Below are 17,140 nucleotides of genomic sequence, written 5' to 3' on the forward strand. Positions count from 1 at the left end.
CAGGAGAGCAGCACTGCAGGCCCCGCTCAGCCGGGGATGAAAGGTTCTTCTGTTTCACCCTTTCCTACCGGTGCGTTTTGAATGATGATGCTGAGCAGGGTTGGAGCAGGAGCGGATTCTGCTAGCCTGGGAGTATATTGAGATGGGTAGCTGGCAGAGGGAGGCTCTGACTGAACTTTTTCCATTTCTAATCCCTGACTTGATGTGATCTTATTTTCAAAGAGGGAAAAAGTCTGTGGTTTGTGAAAGGATAGGGGAAGACCATATTTCAAAACAAGGCCTGGTTCAGAATATCAATGATCTGACATGTTTCTCTTTTCTTTTGAGAAAAGACAAGGGCCTATAATTTCAAGGTTGTTGAGATTCTATCTCCCCTCAGGAACCCCTTCCTAAATAGCCAGTTCTTGTCATTTAATTCTATTGTGGAAAAAAAATAACCAAAAAAAAACCATGCAGAGATTTTTCAGAAGAGTTGATGGGGCATGGGAGTGGAGGTGGAGGGTGGGGAGTGGGGCGTGCAGCTGTGCAGCTGGTGGGGGACAGTTTGGGAAATGTTGGAGGCCAAAGATCCTTCTTGACAAATTTCTCACTGAGGGATGAGAGGTGAGCTCCTCCCCACTTACAGAGATGGCAGTGAGGACTGGGAGTCACACAGGCCCAAATGGCTCAGGAGTATCCTGCCTCCTTTATGTCCAATGCCAGATGCTTGAGTGCCTGCGGTCTGGGTCAGGTCAGCCCAGCAAGAGGGTGAAGGACAGAGGTGCATGCAGGTTGTCAGCCAACTGTGGGTGAAGTGGCAGGAGTCCCAAGGACAGAGGACAGGCCAGGACAGCAGGTCACCCTCTGCTTCCTGGCAGGCTGGACTCCCCAGGCTGGGAAGGGGTGCTTGCCAGGTACTTAGCTCAGAGGGCAAAAGCCAGGGTATCCATGTGGACATAAGGGTTCCTGGGGAACCCAGGTCACCACGTGCAGAGCGTGGACCTGCAGGGCTCTGGCTTCCTTCTTACCACTCTGATCTGGCAACCTCCAGTGCCGGTGCTCATTTCGTACTGGCCATGGCCATCCAAGATCTCGTAGTGGCCCCTAGTGTTACAGAGGAGGGAGCCTCTGAGGCTCAGAGGCTAAATGACTTGCCCAAGATCAATGGCCTAGACCAGAATTGGGTCTCACTGGAGCCCAAAACTTTGCAAACTCGTAGTCAGAAGGGAGCCAATTGTTTGCCGTGGAGGAGACACTCCCGCCAGCACGGCTGCAACATCTTCGGCTAGGGGACAGAGAATGGACTGGGCCTCGCCTTTCATATTCTTCTGAAACACTTAGTTTGGGTGATTTGCATAGTAAGTGTACATAAGGGATGGGCTATGAAGAGTGATGGGTCATCATACTCCGGATGAAGGGGTGGTAAGAGGGTTTGGGGCTGGGCCATGGGACTGGCTTAAGGTGGAGCGAACAAGGACAGCTGTGGCTGCGCTGGGCATTTGGCAGGGAATGCTGAACTTGAAAGCAGAGACTGGGCCTGAGACGGTGTGGGGGTGGGGGGGGCGGGCCCTGGAGCCAAGGATTTGGCAGGTTGGTAGGAGGAGGCCCGGGCTGAGGCCAGAGGCAGGACTTGCGGGCAAGGGCGGGGACTACAAACTGGGACCAGGTCCCAAGTGTGGAGGGCAGCGTCCCCAAAGCATAGTGCCAGGATCCCTCACCTTGATCAGCAAGGGGTGCGGGGAGCCAGTGACATAGTCTCCAAAGGCCTAGGGTCACATGAGTTCCCTCCCAGCTGTTCCCTCTGAAGACCCCCTTGGGTTCACGAGGTATCCTGCTGAGCCTCCCTTTCACTGGCCTGCCTACCCTCCCCCTTATCTGCCACCAGATCCCTCTGGTTCCTCTCAATGTTGCTCTTTGTCCCCTCATCCACCCCATCCCAGTGGCCACTGTCCCTCTTCCCTGGCCTGAGTTCAGCTCTCTCCTACCCTCAGGTATCTTAGAGAAGCAAGATAGCACAAAGCTCCTAAAGCTCTGATTATTCTGGTTCTCCCATCAGATTAAACCTGGGCCCTGGGGCTGCAGCTTTTGAATTCACTTTTTCCCCACCCTCCACCTTCACCTCGCACCCCCTGAGCCCGGCCTGGGTCCCAGTGTCCACATGGAGGGATCATCCATCCCATCCTCAAAGTCCTCCCCTCTTGGCAACCCTCCTCCCTGAAAATCCTCACACAAACCTCGGGCCCCATCCACTGCGGCTGCACTTCGTCCCCTGGAACCGCCAGACACACATCCTCACCCTGGCAACGTGGAGGGTGTGGCAGTGCCTCTGGCCAAAGGTGGAGCCTCTTGGTCTTTGTACCTGGCTTTGTACTTTGTTCTGGGCTGCTTGGTGGCTGTTGGGTGAGTTCCCAAGATTGTTCCAGGCACCTCTGTGAACTGCCCATCTCCTTTCAGGTCTGTGGTGACAGCTTTTCAGAGACAAGGACAGCAAAGTCCCAGTGGCTCCTCCTCAGGTAAAACCAAGGCTTCTGGAACCAGAGGGGTGGGGTGGGGGTGGGTAAGGGGGTGCTCCAAGCCTTTCCTCATGGGCTACTTCTTAGTGTTTTCATAGAGATACTCTGTGAGATTAAGAAAAGGCTCTCCTGCTTGTTAAAATGTTTGAAAACCACAGTTCTGGGGTTAGCAATCTGGAGCTGGCCATCTGGGTTCCATCCTGACCTCAAGTGGAGTGCAATATATCCAATCTATGGAGAAAATACTAACTCCTTCAATATATGGGAAAAAGATTTGAAGCAGCACTTCATAAAAGTAAAGGAATACAAGTTAAGTACCCTGAAAAATGTAACCAAATACTGTTCCACTAAACTATCAAAAACATTTTTTTTTTGAGACCCGTCTTACTGTCTCTGGGACTGGAGTGCAGTGGTGCGATCTCAGCTCACTGCTACCTCTACCTCCTGGGCTCAAGCGTTCTCGCCTCAACCTGCTGAGTAGCTGGGACTACAATTACACACGGACACATCTGGCTAATTTTTGTATTTTTTGCAGAGACTGGGTTTTGCCATGTTGCCTTAGCTGGTCTCCAACTCCTGGGTTCAAGTGGTTTGCCCGTCTTGGCCTCCCAAAGTGCTAAAAACACGTTTTTTAATGTTAAAACCCAGAGTTTGTGAGGATGTTGCAAAACACGTACTCTCAATCAGTAAATTGACAGAACCTTGGTAGAAAGTAGTTCGGCAGTATGTATCAGAAGTTTTAAAGTTTACTAATTCTACTCTTGAATCCATCCCAAAGAAGTAATTCAGACTACTGGGACAGTCTCAGGAATAAAAGTGGAAACTTAGTGACTCCCGACCGTCAGAAACCTCAGTCTAGGAGCCAGAACAAGACCATTGTTAAGAACCCACTCTTTCCCAAATATTGGCAAAGGAAGTGTTTTCAGGGTTGTCAGTGTGGTCACCAGGCTGGGGGCAGGAAGATTTGGGGATCCAAGGTGGTGGTTACTGGATGGAAGCACAAAAGGGGAAATAGATGAGACCAGCAGCTCACAGGGAGGGAGGCAGGAGACCACTGGGGTTTTCACCAAGGGCTCAGTGGGGGCAGGTGACAAATGTTACCTGCAGGAGACTGAAAGAAGAGGCAAAGGTCTTGTTTTGTGGGAATCGAGGGGGAAGGACAAGAGGGACAGTGTAGAGAATGTTACTTTTCCCCAGGGACTTGTCCTGGAAGTAAGGGTGGCTCTGGATGGTGTTCATTTACGTATTTTTGGATATGTTTGCATATCACTTATATTCAGCCTTGGCAAGAAAAGTAGAGAGAAAAAGGAAATTGGAGTCAGGTGACTTGTCTGCACCTCTCAGGGACTGCCATTTACCTCTCTGAGTCTCTGTTTCCTTATCTGTAAGTGGGGCCAGCTGTACCTATTTGGGGTAGTTGTGCAGTGTAGATGCACCCCCAGTGTGAAAAGCACATTCTGTGAGGTGTGTGCTAGGCGCTGTCTTCTCTGATGTCCCCAAGAGGAGCTTCGTTACTCCTGCTCTTCTACACTTGATCTTAGCCAAAAGGCCAAAAAGCGATACTCCTACCTTTCTGATGCTCATTTCCAGTCTCCCTCTTGTCTTTGCCATGGCCTGGCTCATAGCTTTGTCCCCACTTCAGCTAGGAAAGAGAAAGGAAGGGAGGGAGGGAATGAGTTTGAGGTCCCAAGCAGGTGGCCTCAGATGAGCCCATTCTGGCTGCAGCTCCAGGTCAGCAGGGCGCAGGGCTGCCACTTGTCCTCGGTTGGCAGGAGTTCCTATTATCTACCTACTCTACACACAGCTAGGGTCAGGTGATGGAATAAAATTCTGAGTGCTTACAGGGGGAGTTGGGGGCATAGGCTTTGGTCTCCTAGTCTGGCCTTTGAGTTAGAAAATAGAACGCTCATTCCCTGGGACTGGAAGTTGGGATGGGTGGGGGAGCACCTTACCCCCTAACCCTAGGGTTCCACATGGGCAGGGTCCCTGGTCCTGCAGAGACAGCCCACAGATCCACACACACAAGGCCATCCCTCCTTCTGCTTTGAAGGATGAATTTGCTGACATAGCTTGAGCCTCCTGTCTCTCAGTTCTGTTTCTAGCTTGATAGATCTGAAGCTGTCAGATCTATCAGGCTGGTTACCTAACTTTTTAGTATGCAGACTGCAAGCTTGTGCAATACATGCACAGAAACACTCAGCTGTCAGAGAGAAAGGGCCTGTTTGCCCTGAACCTAAGGTCCTCTAGTTATCCCTGGAGCCATGAGTGGGCTGGCTGAATTTTCAAGGAGCGATCTTCTCTGTGACTCTTGAACCCTGAGCTCCTCTGCTGAGTCCACATTCCTTCACACAGATGAGGGTCATCAGGGAACAGCCCAAACAGAAGTGTGGAGGCCTGGGAGGGCAGAGTGGGGGACTTCTCATGTCAGGGCCCTTGGAGCTCCAGGAACAAGAGGAGACAGAGCAATCAAGACACTGGGTACAGCCTGCCCTTCCCTGCCCAGGTGCCTGGGCAACCTCCTGGAGTCAGCAGGCGCTACTGAAGGGCCACAGGAAGCAATGTGGTCTGATGTGTAGTTTAGGAAGATCCCACCAGTTGCCAGGTGGGCCAGGGGAGAGAGACCAGGTGGAATGTGTGGCAGTGTCTAGGTTGGAGAGGGCAAGCCCTGAACTGGGACATGGCTGTGGGAATGGATCCAGGGGGCTGGGGGGCAGAATTATGGTCTGGGAAGAAGAGACAAGGTATGGAGGAGGTCCAAGGCCCAGGACTACTCAGGAGACAGAGCTGTATGTGGGGAAGGGGGGCAGGAAGAGGAGTAATGAACTTCTAGAGGGAAGATTTAGAGGTGTCAATCAAACACATGTGGTCAGAGATCAGGAGATACCTGGGCTCTGGAAACAGGTGACCCTCAAGGAATCAGCCAAGAAAGGGAGGGAAGAGGCAAGGGAAAGTCCAGCCCCTAAGGAATGGACAGGGGAGGAACTCCGAGGACTCATCCAAGGGCTCTGAGAAGGAGCAGTCCCATGGAGCGGGGAGCAAGAGGACAGTGCCAGGACCAAGGGGCAGCAAGTGGAGAACAGACGAGGGATGAGCTGCTTTCACCTCCAGTTGGGCCTATTTCCTAAGGCCGATCTGGTTGAAACTGCATGGACTGTTTTCTCAGAGGTGCAGACCTTTGTTCTGGACATTTTCTTTCCAAAACTTTAGCAAGAAAGTCCAATGAGACACCCTGTCTTCCTTTTTTCTTGTGGTGCACTGGGGGAGGGTGGGCAGCCTCAGGTGGGTCAACACCCAGACCCCCAACCAGCCAGAGGGCCACTCATCCCTCCTGAAGTGCAGGACACAGATGCAGCATGCATGCTCTAAGCAGAAGGGATGACGTGAGCCAGCTTGCTCTGTGCGGTGGAGGTGCAATGCTATCTGGACAGGCTAAGCATTTAAGTGAAACAAACCTGGCCGGTCATGGTGGCTCAAGCCTACAATCCCAGCAGTTTGGGAGGCTGAGGTGGGTGGATCACCTGAGGTCAGGAGTTTGAGACCAGCCTGGCCAACATGGTGAAACCCCATCTCTACTAAAAATACAAAAAAATTAGCTGGCCGTGGCAGTGCGTGCCTGTAATCCCAGTTAAACTTAGGAGGCTGAGGCAGGAGAATCGCTTGAGCCCAGAAGGCGGAGGTTGCAGTGAGCAGAGATTGCACCATTGCACTCCAGCCTGGGTGACAGAGCGAAACTCCATCTCAAAAAACAAAACAAAAACAAAAACCTAACTTGGGGCAAACTAAGTGAATGCAAAGGATCCTCCCCTCAGGTGCATGTTCCCTAGCTGCCCCACCCAGAGGACCCCTCCTTGTCTGCAATCAGTGACCTAGTAGTCATTAAGGTCCTCAAAGGCATGGCCCTGGCAAGGCAGGACTCCCGAAGGGTCCACCTCCCTGTGACTACTCTCAGTTCCCTTTTTGCCCCACCACCACACCTGTTTCTCCCTTGCTCACGGCTTGCTCCACCCAATGCCCATCACCTTCCTATCTCCACACCCTCTCTAGGGGACACCCCACCCTCAACTATACACATCAAAGAGGCAAAGTCTCTGCTGCCAGAAACCCTAGGCCCTTGCTGTGAAATACCCTGAGCAGCCACTGTGCTGCATCTGACTCACCCAGTGGCCCAGCCTCCCTGATTAACAGCTGCTGCCCATCCCTACTCCTGCCAGCCCTGGGTGCACTGTTAACCAGCCAGACCTAGCAGTGTCTCGCCACGCCAGGCTTCTGGGCTCTGACTTTATCTGCACCTACCTCAAAGCACCCCCGGTGCTGCCTGCCACTTCCCTGCAGGGCTCACTTGGCCCCTGGGACCAACCCATACACTGACCCCTGGCAGAGGTTTCTGGTGGATTTACTTCTCCACGTCTATGGATTTACTGTGCTACCTGTGTCACCAAAGCAACCGCTTCTCTGAGGAGAAGCAGTTTCCACTACAAATTAAAAGATTAAGACTCAGCTCCCCTGATGCTTCATGCTGCTAGAGGAACTTAGAGAGGCAGGAATGGACTTTTTTAGGGCATATTGAGGGGTTGAGGAGTGAGACTTCCGCCTGGCCTGGATTCAAGACAAAGGAACATCATTATTGCCTCATTATCCTTGAGAGCAGGAAGAGTTGGATTGGATCAGAAGGTAGATCTGACTGTATTCTTGGGAAACTGTGGGCTGTCCATAATGAGGCTTGTTTGTAGCATCAAGTAAGTGGACTAATTACACAGCCAATCAGAAGCTGTCCTCTGTTGGTCAGGATGAGATAGGTCATGCGTGGGTTATAATCAAAGGTTTTCTTCTTGCCACACTACATGTGGGTTAGCTGGGGCCCTGGACTGTGTCTCTTCACCCTGGACCAAGGCTGAAGGAGCAACCACCATCTCCAACACTGCAGGTCAGTGTGGCAGAGGGAGAGAGCTCTAGAAGGTCCCACATCTACTGTTTAAGTACTTAAGTGCAGCAATGCCTGATACCACTTTCCCTCACAGCTCATTGGTCAGCACTCATCACATGATCCCACCCAACCACAGGGGACCAGGAAGTGCAGTCCTACCTCTTTGCGGGAAAGTGGGTTCCAAGCACTCCAGGTGCCAGAGGAAGTGAGGCAAGATTCCTGTCCTGGACTTGGAAACCCAGGTGAATTAAAGGAAAAACAGCTCTGGTCTCCCCTTTCAGATGTGCAGGATTTAACAGCTAAGAGCAGGTGTAAACAGGGTTACCACTAGCAGAGGGGTAGGGGTGAATTAGAACCCAGAAGCCCCAGTTATCTTGGAGCTAAGGAAGTCCAGCTTGATGGCAGCACCTAGAAGGATGCCTCCCCACCCATATTGCATGTGGACAAGTGACTAATTTACACTCTTTTTTTTTTTTTTTTTTTTTTGAGAAAGAATCTTGCTCTGTCGCCCAGGCTGGAGAGCGGTGGCTTGATCTTGGCTCACTGCAACCTCCACCTACCAGGTTCAAGTGATTCTTCTGCCTCAGCCTCCTGAGTAGCTGGGACTACAGGCAAGCACCACCATGCCCAGCTAATTTTTGTATTTTTAGTAGAGACGGGGTTTCACCACATTGGCCAGGCTGGTCTCGAACTCCTGACCTAATGATCTGCCTGCCTCTACCTCCTAAAGTGCTGGGACTACAGGTGTGAACCACCACGCCCATGCCTAATTCACACTCTCAAGCAAATAAAACTCTTAAGTCCCATCACCCTAAGCAATGGACTCCAGTAGACCCGCATATTCTTCCCAGGTATATAATCTGGAGGCACTGTACAGGCCTGGCCTCACAGGCAGGTCAGAGGCTTCACCAGGCAAGCAGCCCTTGGTTGGGCCTGGGCTGGGTTATTCTCTCAATGGGAAGGGTGTTCTGGTTGGTTCTCTTGTTGCCAAGGACTTTCATAGTGCCGAGTGCAGAAGGAGGGCCTTTCATGGTACTGTGTGTAGAGCAGTGTGTGGCCTGGGGTTAGAGGTCGCCAAAAGGGCCTAGGATGGAGCCTCAACCCTCAGCAGTGAGTGATGACTTGCCTCAGTCCAGAAAGCCCAGCCCTGAAGCCCAGCTGCCTAGGGCCGCAGGGAGAGTGAGATGCTGACACCTGATTTTATTTACTCCTTCTCACTCACTTGCTTTTTAAGCTCTGCATAAATTCTCCTCTAGGACTCAGTTTGTTAAATGTTCTTTGCATAGAAAACTTTAGGCTGAATATGAAATGATTCCCTTCCAAAGAATGTTAGCCCGTCTGTTCTGTTTTAGGAAGGTTTGTCGTCTTAATCTGTGTTCTCTGGTGCCTGGAAATGCCTCCACATCATGCAGTCGGCCAATCCATTCCAGAAGGAAATGCTGTACTTGAAATGCAGCCGACACAGGGTCTGCCTAAATCCTAGCATTTGTGTGGACTTGTGTTTAAAATTCTACTCCCACAGAAAGTATGCTGTCATCCCCTCTTAAGTAAAGGATGTTCCAAGCCTTGTTCGGCTCATGAACTATTAACATCAGCCTTTGTATCGGGGAAGCAGGGACTTGGCTGAGACAGAAGCCTCAACAGCAGAACCTGGGAGAAGCAAGGCCGTGGTCTCCTTCCTGTGAAGGCCAGAGGGCTTCCTGAGGGTGGAAGTGGCACTGGCCAGCTGGGAGCAGGTGATGTGAACACTTGCTTTGGTGTTCCAGGATCCCTTGCTGTGGTGACTGGCAAGGCCCAGCCTAGGCACAGGCCTCAGCACCCAGGCAGGTCCCGAGCACTTGAGGTTGGAGGCCCTGCATGGCTATATGCTCAGCGTGGCCTGTGGCCTCCTGACTCGGGACTGCTCCAGTTCTGCCCTGGAGCTGCCCCAGGTGGAGGAGGTTCCCCATCTTCATCCTGAAGGGAGCCTTTGCCCCTAGCCTCCTCTCTGTCTTAGGCTCAGCCTCCATGAGGGCATAGGACTGGCGGGAGCCCCGCAGGCTTCTGCCCTTGTTTGTAGACTCTGGCAGATAGGTCTAGTCACAGGTGGGTTTGTGAATGTAACACAGGGAACACAGGAATGGGAGGAGGTGCTGCCTGGTGTGGCTCAGACGTGGGTCTAGGTGCCAGCCTCCATCAAGCCATCTCCTTGCTGGTACCCTTTGTAGTCACCAATAGATGACTTTGGAGTGGCAGGTGGTAGAGAGTAGATGGCCAGGTCTTCAAACTCAACTGTCCCCCTAGGATGGGGCCCGTGCCCTCAGGGCAACTGCCCATGTCACTGTGGCACAAGGGCCTGGACCCAGGGGTGCTGCTCTTTGAGTCATCATGTTGGCTCTTGCACCCCTATGGCATGCACCACCCACCTGGCTTGAGATTTGCTTTTCAGTCACACCCAAGTTGGCTTCATCTAGGCTTTCTGACTTCGCCAGGGAAATGCCCAGGCTAACTGGTTGAAGGAGTGCCCCAGAGCTGCTCACAGCCTGTTCCTGTTGTCAGAAATCACATGGTGCAGTAACACCTCCTGTGGAAAGTTTCTTTTTGAAAATTGTGTGGCCCCTTTGCCTGCACCTGGCTTCTGCAGAGGCCTCTGATTGGGGCTTGCACAAGCAGCCCACAACAGACGGCTCTGATCATGCCCTGTGAGCAGACGGAGGCCCTGATGTCCCCTGCACTGTCCTTGCCACTCACCTGGGAGAGCAGAAAACCTTCTTTCTAAGGCAAACCAGCCTCACGAGAAGACTTGGAAGGCTCTGACTGTATCTTTGGGCCTTTGCAGCAAGGGAATTAACAGTGATAGCAAAATGATAAAACTAATCATCCTAGAGATGAGGCAGGTACCACACTCAGCGCTACACATGTACCATCTGCAACTACGCGAAGAGGCCATTATTACCCAGGTCTAACATGTGAGGAAACTAAGGCACAGTCAGCTGAGCAGCCTGTCCAATATCCAGCAGGACCACCTGGCCCTGCACATCCAACATCAGAGTTTGCGCTCCCAGCGTCTGCTCTGCTGCAGTCTCCCGAGGGATGCTGATAAGGCACAGGCCAGAGGCACCAGGTCCTGCAGGGCCTCCCAGGACTCAGGGGAGCCTCCACTTTGCCCAGTGGGATGCCAAGGGGGAGCCACAGGAGGTTTGCTGATAGAATCGCATTTTAGAAAGATCACGTAGCTGGTGTATCTGAGACAGGATCCCTTTAGTGGCAAATGCCAGAAACCAACTCAAAGGGAAAAGAACAGGAAAAGGGGAACTGCTGAATCATTAACTGGAAAGTCCGAGGGTTGTGCTGGCTTTGGGTGCAGGGAGATCCGAGCTCAAAGATGCCCCTAGGACTTGGTCTTTTTCCTTCCAGCCCTAAGGTCTGTTTTCCTCTGAATTGAATTCATTCTTAGAGAAGGTTCCAGAAGCTTCAGGTTCCTGGTCTTCGATCTCAAACAAAATGCAGGCCTCTTTCCTAAAGGGCTCAGTAAGAGGTCCAGAGAGACATTAGGGTGGTCTAGATGGGTTGTGTGACCTTCCAGGTCAGGAGGGCTGGTGCTGAGTGCCTGGCTGGCTCACTGCCCTTCCCAAGGAGTGGAGCAGGGTGGGCCTCGGGCTTGGGGTGGTGTCGAGACTTGGAGCTCCAACCAGGACGTGCAAACAGACTTGTGCCTGATTAGAGTGATAGACGGTGGGTGTGCAGGTCAGGGAGGACTTCAGTGAGAAGCAGCCAGGTGCTTCGGATCTAGGTGGATAAACAGGTGTTTACCTGACACATCTGTGTCTGTGGTAGTCGCTGCCACAGCGCACATGTTCTTGCCGGACTCCAGACCCCAATTCTGCCTGGGATGTGGCTTTCAGGAATTAGCGTGGCTATGTCTGACCTGCATCACTCAGAAAGGCATCCGTTTCTTTCTGTCCTCCCAGCCATGAGTTGACTTAAGTTTCAGCAGCTCAGAGCTCATGTTGCCATGCCAACTCCTCGGCAGCAGGCATCCAGGCAGAAATGGCCCAGCCTGAGCCCAGTGCCGCAGGCGGATGCAGGCACCTCGGGTAATTGGATTGGAGTGATCCACGTGGCTTTTCCTGTGGAAACTGGGGGCTTGGCCCAGCTCCTGTTTAGCCATGAGCTTGTGGACACAACAGGGACTCAGAGGAGGCCTCTCTGCTCTGGGACTCCCAGCCCTGCTGCCAGGAAGAGTGGTCGCAGCAGGCACACGGGCCAAAGGAAAGGGCAGTGGAAGACAGACAAGCCTTATCCTAGCACCAAGTGGGGGCAATTCCCAAACTTCCTCAACTTTCCAGAAGCACCCCCAGGCTGAGCGATCCCTAGAAAATGGTGTAGACTTCCTCATAGGGGCCAGGGCTTGTCTTACCAGCAGAACTGGCCTGGCTGTTCACTTTCCCACCACCAGAGAAATTCAAATTCAAAGCCAGGATCCACCTAAGATCCTCTGCGCCACTGTACTGGCAGGGCCTGTGTGCCATTATGCCTGCAGGTCTGTCACTAGGGAGCTGGGGAGTGGGATGGCTGTCTTGGTGCCGGTGGTATCTGACATCCAGTAGCAGAGGTCCTGGTCACCATGGCTTGTCCAGATGGGACCAGCCTGGTCAGGCCTTATCCTGGAGTCACCCTCCCCTGGTGATGGCAGATCAGCTGCCCCCTGAGCCCTCAGGCCGGTGTCTAGGGAGAGGGGCTCTGGCTCAGCACAGGCCTCTGAGCAGCCATAATCTCCCACTGTCTGTGCTGTGATGCCTCAGGCCACATGTCAGCCACAGGGGTCTCAGGGCTGCAGGTTGACTGCAGATCATCAGTCAGGAGCAGCTGCAGTGTGGCGCTGACTGCTGTCAATGCCACACCTGCCAGGAGTGGCTGGGGCTGTGGCCTCCTGGGTCCTGCCCGGGACTTATTCACTTCTTCCCTTTTATCTGGACTTGGGGTTGTCTGGGACCCCAAACTCCCAGGGCAAGTTCCCCTCCCACTTGGGTCAACCTGTGAACCACGGAGCTCTCTGCTCCCTGCAGCCCAGTAGCCCAGTCCCCTTGTCACAGTCAGGCCCAGTCCAATCCCTGCTGCAGGGAATAGCAACAAGCTAGTGAAGGCCAGCAGCTCCAGCCTAAGCAGTGTGGCTGATGTCTCTGAGGCTCCTGAAGGTGCTTTGGGTCAGCCAGGGTCCGTGAGGTTCCGTGATTGGGCTCCAGTGACCCCCAGAACCATGCCCAGGACCACGGGCTGGGGAGAGCAAACAGAGCACAGAGGGGCCACCCTCAGGGGAGGAGCGAGTTGGGAGGTCCCCCCAGGAGGGGCATGGCAGGTAAGGAAGGAAGCAGGACCTGGCCAGGTCACCATCCTGGTCCCTTTCTGTCCTCATGATCATCCTGGGAGGTAGGAAGTCCTGATCAGTGCAGGGTTACACTCAGGTCACCCTGAGACCTAAGCCCAAGCTGAGCAGTGGGCCAAGGGCAGGTCTAAAGTCTCCAATTCTAGGTTGGGGCTGACTCCCAGGAGCCCTGTCTTGGGGTACCATGTGGCCTCCCACACTGACCCCAGGGCTCAGGAGTGACCATGGGGCCTGCCAGTACGCATAACCACCTGGAGGCATCAGGATTCCAACTAAGCTCTAGAGAACATGGTGTCAGGGGATATCATTCTGGGCAACCTCAGAAGCCACACACCAGGATTTGCAAAGGTGGCAAACCCATGGATGACTGTGGACTTCAAAATAAGTAGCCCTGGGAGAACAATGCGGTCTGAGGGTTGAGCTGCAAAAACTCAGCCTACAAGGCCTTTGCGGGTCCTGCCAGTTCCCTCAGAGGGGCCCACGGTAGACTCTGCTTAGCATATTTGCCAGTCCAGGGACATGGAAGCAGAGAGCTAGGGCATGGGGTCCCCCACCTGGAGATGGAGCCTGAGCTGGGCCCACTCAGTGCCCCACTAGGCCAAAGGAGCACAGGCAACAGAAAGGGGGCAGGCCCCCGTGCGGCTGAACACCTCCACGAGGCAGGCCCAGGCCAGGGAGCATGTCCTGCCCTGGCCACCTCCCTGAGGACCCAGGGATTCTCTGAAAAGTGCCAGCCTCTAATGTTTAACTCTAGTTCTCCTCTTTCACAGGAAAGTGTAGATCAGACTAATTAATGTGTTGTTGCTTGTTTACCCTCCTTTCATTTCCCCGAGACAAAATAATTAACCACAGAGCCTTAGAAACCAGCTCCATGGGTGGCAATCCCTTTTGTGTCTCCTGCGCCAGAGGCTTCTGTGCAGAGGCAGGGGCCACATGCAGGAGCAGGGTAGGGGCAGCAGCTGGAAGGCTGTGGACAGGGGGACCTGGAGTCACTGGGAAGGGCCTGGGAGGGCAGTGGGGAGGGCTGGTGTGCTTGGGTCTGCCACTTCCTAGAGGAACAATGTGGGGCCACTCCTGCCCACTGGCTGCCAGCACCTCAAATCCCATCGATGCCTGAGGAAGGACCAAAGGCATTAATCTGGCCAGCCCAGGAGAAGCGTAAAGCTCAGGCCTGGCCACTCACTGCCATTGCAGGCAGGGCTGTGGGGAGCTTGCCCAGAGGGTTTCTGGGGTCACAGCAGGAGTAAGGTGGGGGCCAGGGCAGCTGAGGAGAGAGTCTGTCTCCTCTACACCCTCCATAGCCCCATCCCAGCCAATAGGAGATCCCAACCCTGATGGGCCAGTGTCAGGGACGAGCCACACAGGAGAGCAGGTTTGTAGAATTCCTTTAGGACAGGTGTCCCCAAACTACGGCCCATGGGCCGCATGCGGCCCCCTGAAGCCATTTATCCGGCCCCCCGCCGCACTTCAGGAAGGGGCACCTCTTTCATTGGTGGTCAGTGAGAGGAGCACAGTATGTGGCGGTCCTCCAACGGCCTGAGGGACAGTGAACTGGCCCCCTGTGTAAAAAGTTTTGGGACGCCTGCTTTAGGAACTCTTTGAAGTGAGCCTGCGCCTGCCTCTGACCCATAAGGCCACGCTGCGCAATACCAGCCAGTTCTACTAGGAGGACAGGATAGATCTTCTCCTCCCAAATCCTTCTCCAAAAGCATCCTCACGCCAGGGCTTGGCCTGCGCAGCCCACACACTGCCCATAGACCAAGCCTGACTCCCCGCACGGCGACTGAGCTCCAGTGCTAGACAGCCCTGCTCACCCCACCTCCCAGCCTCTGTCAGCTTGAGGCAGCAAGGGCCACTCATTCTTCAGTTGGTCACGTCTTCATTTGCTTTTTCTCTTCCCAAACACAGGGGCCATACCCTGAAGTCAGCCACAGACAGACACAGGTCCTGAGAGCCCACAGCTGTTGGGAGGCCCCAGTATTAAGCAGCTCAGCCTAGAGAAGGAGAGAGAGCTCAGCCCTGAGGGTGAGAAGCTGATAGGAGACGAGGGGGAAGGAGTGCCAGGCAGAGAGCCTGGCAGGTGCAAAGGCCCCACGGTTAGGTGGCAGGGACGCATCTGAGGTGCCAGAGGTCCTTCCTGCTGGTGGAGCCCAGGGTGTGAGTGAGTGAGGGAAGAGCTGGTGGGACGAGAAGCACAAAGGGCTCCTAGACAGAGATTGGGAGACTGGACTTTGTCCCCCAAGACAATGAGACCACCAAGGGGAGAGAGAGAGAATCAGCTGTGTCTCGAAGGACCCTCTGCACACCGGCAGTGGGTGTGGGGCTGTGGCTGAGGCTGAGGGCAGCAGGACAGCGTTGGGGTGAGGTGGGACCTCAGGTGAGGATGGTGCTGGCCAGGCTAGGCTGGTGACCTCAGGCCACAGAGATTAGGGAGACTCGGGAACTGGCCTGCTCCATGACACTGGGGCGATGTCCAGGTGGCCCCAGGAATCTGGCCTGGATTCCTACCCTGAGACCTTAGTGCCAACTGCAGGGACTACTGGTGCCTAGAGAGCCTTGGGAGATTCTGTCCCACCCCTATTGTCCCCACCGGTACAAGACCTGCAAGCTCTCCCTCCGGCTGCAGCTGGACCACAGAGATAGGTCCCTGGTGGATGGCTCCGTGTCGCCTCCTGTGGATGTCAGTCCAGCCAGTGTGAAGGCAGCTGGCTCTACACAGTAAGGGCTGCAGGTTTGCTGAGGGGAACCCTCTAGCCTGGGAGGGAGAGTGAGTGGGCTGTCGCTCCCTCTGCAGGTTTGATTCATCTCGCAGCAATTGCTGGGACTTTAAAGAAAGAATGAGGGAGTACATCCTGGAGTCTCCCAAGCCAGATGGCAGGCGGGGGTGGACCTAGACACCCACCAGCCCCGTTGAGCACGGAGCCACGAGCACTGGCCACAGAGTGAGATGCACATGTCCCAGATTTCACTGAGGCCCAGAGCAAAGCTGGTTTCCCAAGGCTCCGGGTTGCCTGGCTGTGGTCTGCATAGACACGTGCTGTTCCGAACTGTACCCTTCCAGTGTTGGCTTCAAAGGCATTTCCCCTGAGGAGACTGACAGCCTTGTGAAGCTGCTCATCAAAACCAGACAGAGCCCCAGCTCAAGTTCACCTTTAGACACTAAGGCCCAGAGATGGTGGCTGCAGGCTTGCCCTGGGGCTGCTGACATGCCCCACAGAAAGAAAACCCCCTCTGCACGCCTCAGGTTGGCGGGAAAACAGCTGCCTTCTCTCTGCCTGGAGGCATCCAGGTGAACCTCCCCTCATCCCCAGCTCCTGCATCCCCGCCAGTGCAAGCCTGGGCCTCTCGGCTCCCCCTGTGCAGACTCTTCTTTCCAGAAGCCAGCGGTCTGCTGGGTAGGTGGCCATATCCCATAGCATTTGTGTTATAGAACTGCAGAGACCGGGCCACTCTCGAGAGGGGTGGGAGACACCTAAGCCACAGGGGCAAGGGGTCCAAAGGTCTCCAAAGGAGGGAATTTCTTTATTTTTTCTTTTAAAGACGGGGTTTCACCATATTGGTCAGGCTGGTCTTGAACTCCTGACCTCAGGTGATCCACCCGGCTCAGCCTCCCAAAGTACTAGGATTACAGGCGTGAGCCATCGCACCCGGCTCAAAGGAGGGAATTTCTAAGTTGAGTCTTAGAAAGGGTGAGCAAGGCAAGGGGCAGAGGGATGGGGAATGGCAGGCAGGGACGGGACACAAGTAAGAGGCAGACGTCCAGGGGAGGGGGCTGTAGAGACCCACAGGCCTAACGGAGGGGCCGGCCTCCCCACTAATGGCTGAGGGATCTCCAGTGGGTGTGAGGCGGCTGTGACATAGTGGACTACACAAAGCGTGACCCTGTAGCCCTTATGAAGGCTGACAAAGTCGGGGAAGGGTGATGGAGTCCTGGGCCACTGCAGGAGGCCCAGTAGAGGTGACAAGGACTGATGAAGACTGAGGGAGGACAGAGTTGGGTGACACCTAGGTCCTTGGCTTGGGTGACCAGGAATTCAGGAGGAGGAGGAGGATGGCACCGTGGGCTCAGACTCCCCCAAAGTGCCAGGGCAGGAGCTGGACTAAGTCAGCAAGACAGTGAGTGGCCCATCTGCTCTGGTCATGAAAAGTCTGGGTTATACTTCTACAGGCTCCCCCACAGAGTGATATCACACATGGGTCCCTGGAAGCTGGGCAAACACTCCAAACACTTGTCTTTATTGATTTTACATTCAGCACAATAGATGCACCTGGCAGCCTTGCCCAGGCAGAGCTCTGTGTCTGCTCCAAGACCCACTGTGGCTCCCACAGGGGACCCAGGATGGACTTACTTAAGTGGCT

General features: G+C 54.2%; 1 protein-coding gene across 2 annotated transcripts in view; it reads left to right on the forward strand.

Moving 5' to 3' along the window:
* Positions 1 to 17,140, forward strand: part of SMPD3 (sphingomyelin phosphodiesterase 3) — an 89,857-nt gene that overhangs the window by 58,332 nt on the left and 14,385 nt on the right. The window contains exon 2 of one of the 2 annotated variants that reach the window (XM_003936328.4): positions 2,434 to 2,492. The exons of the other annotated variant lie outside the window; for it this stretch is intronic. The gene's annotated coding sequence lies outside the window, so the exon portion shown is untranslated. The remainder of the gene's footprint in view (positions 1 to 2,433; positions 2,493 to 17,140) is intronic. 2 annotated transcript variants of the gene reach the window in all.

Source organism: Saimiri boliviensis, chromosome 1 (assembly GCF_048565385.1).
Source record: "Saimiri boliviensis isolate mSaiBol1 chromosome 1, mSaiBol1.pri, whole genome shotgun sequence".
NCBI lineage: Eukaryota > Metazoa > Chordata > Mammalia > Primates > Cebidae > Saimiri > Saimiri boliviensis.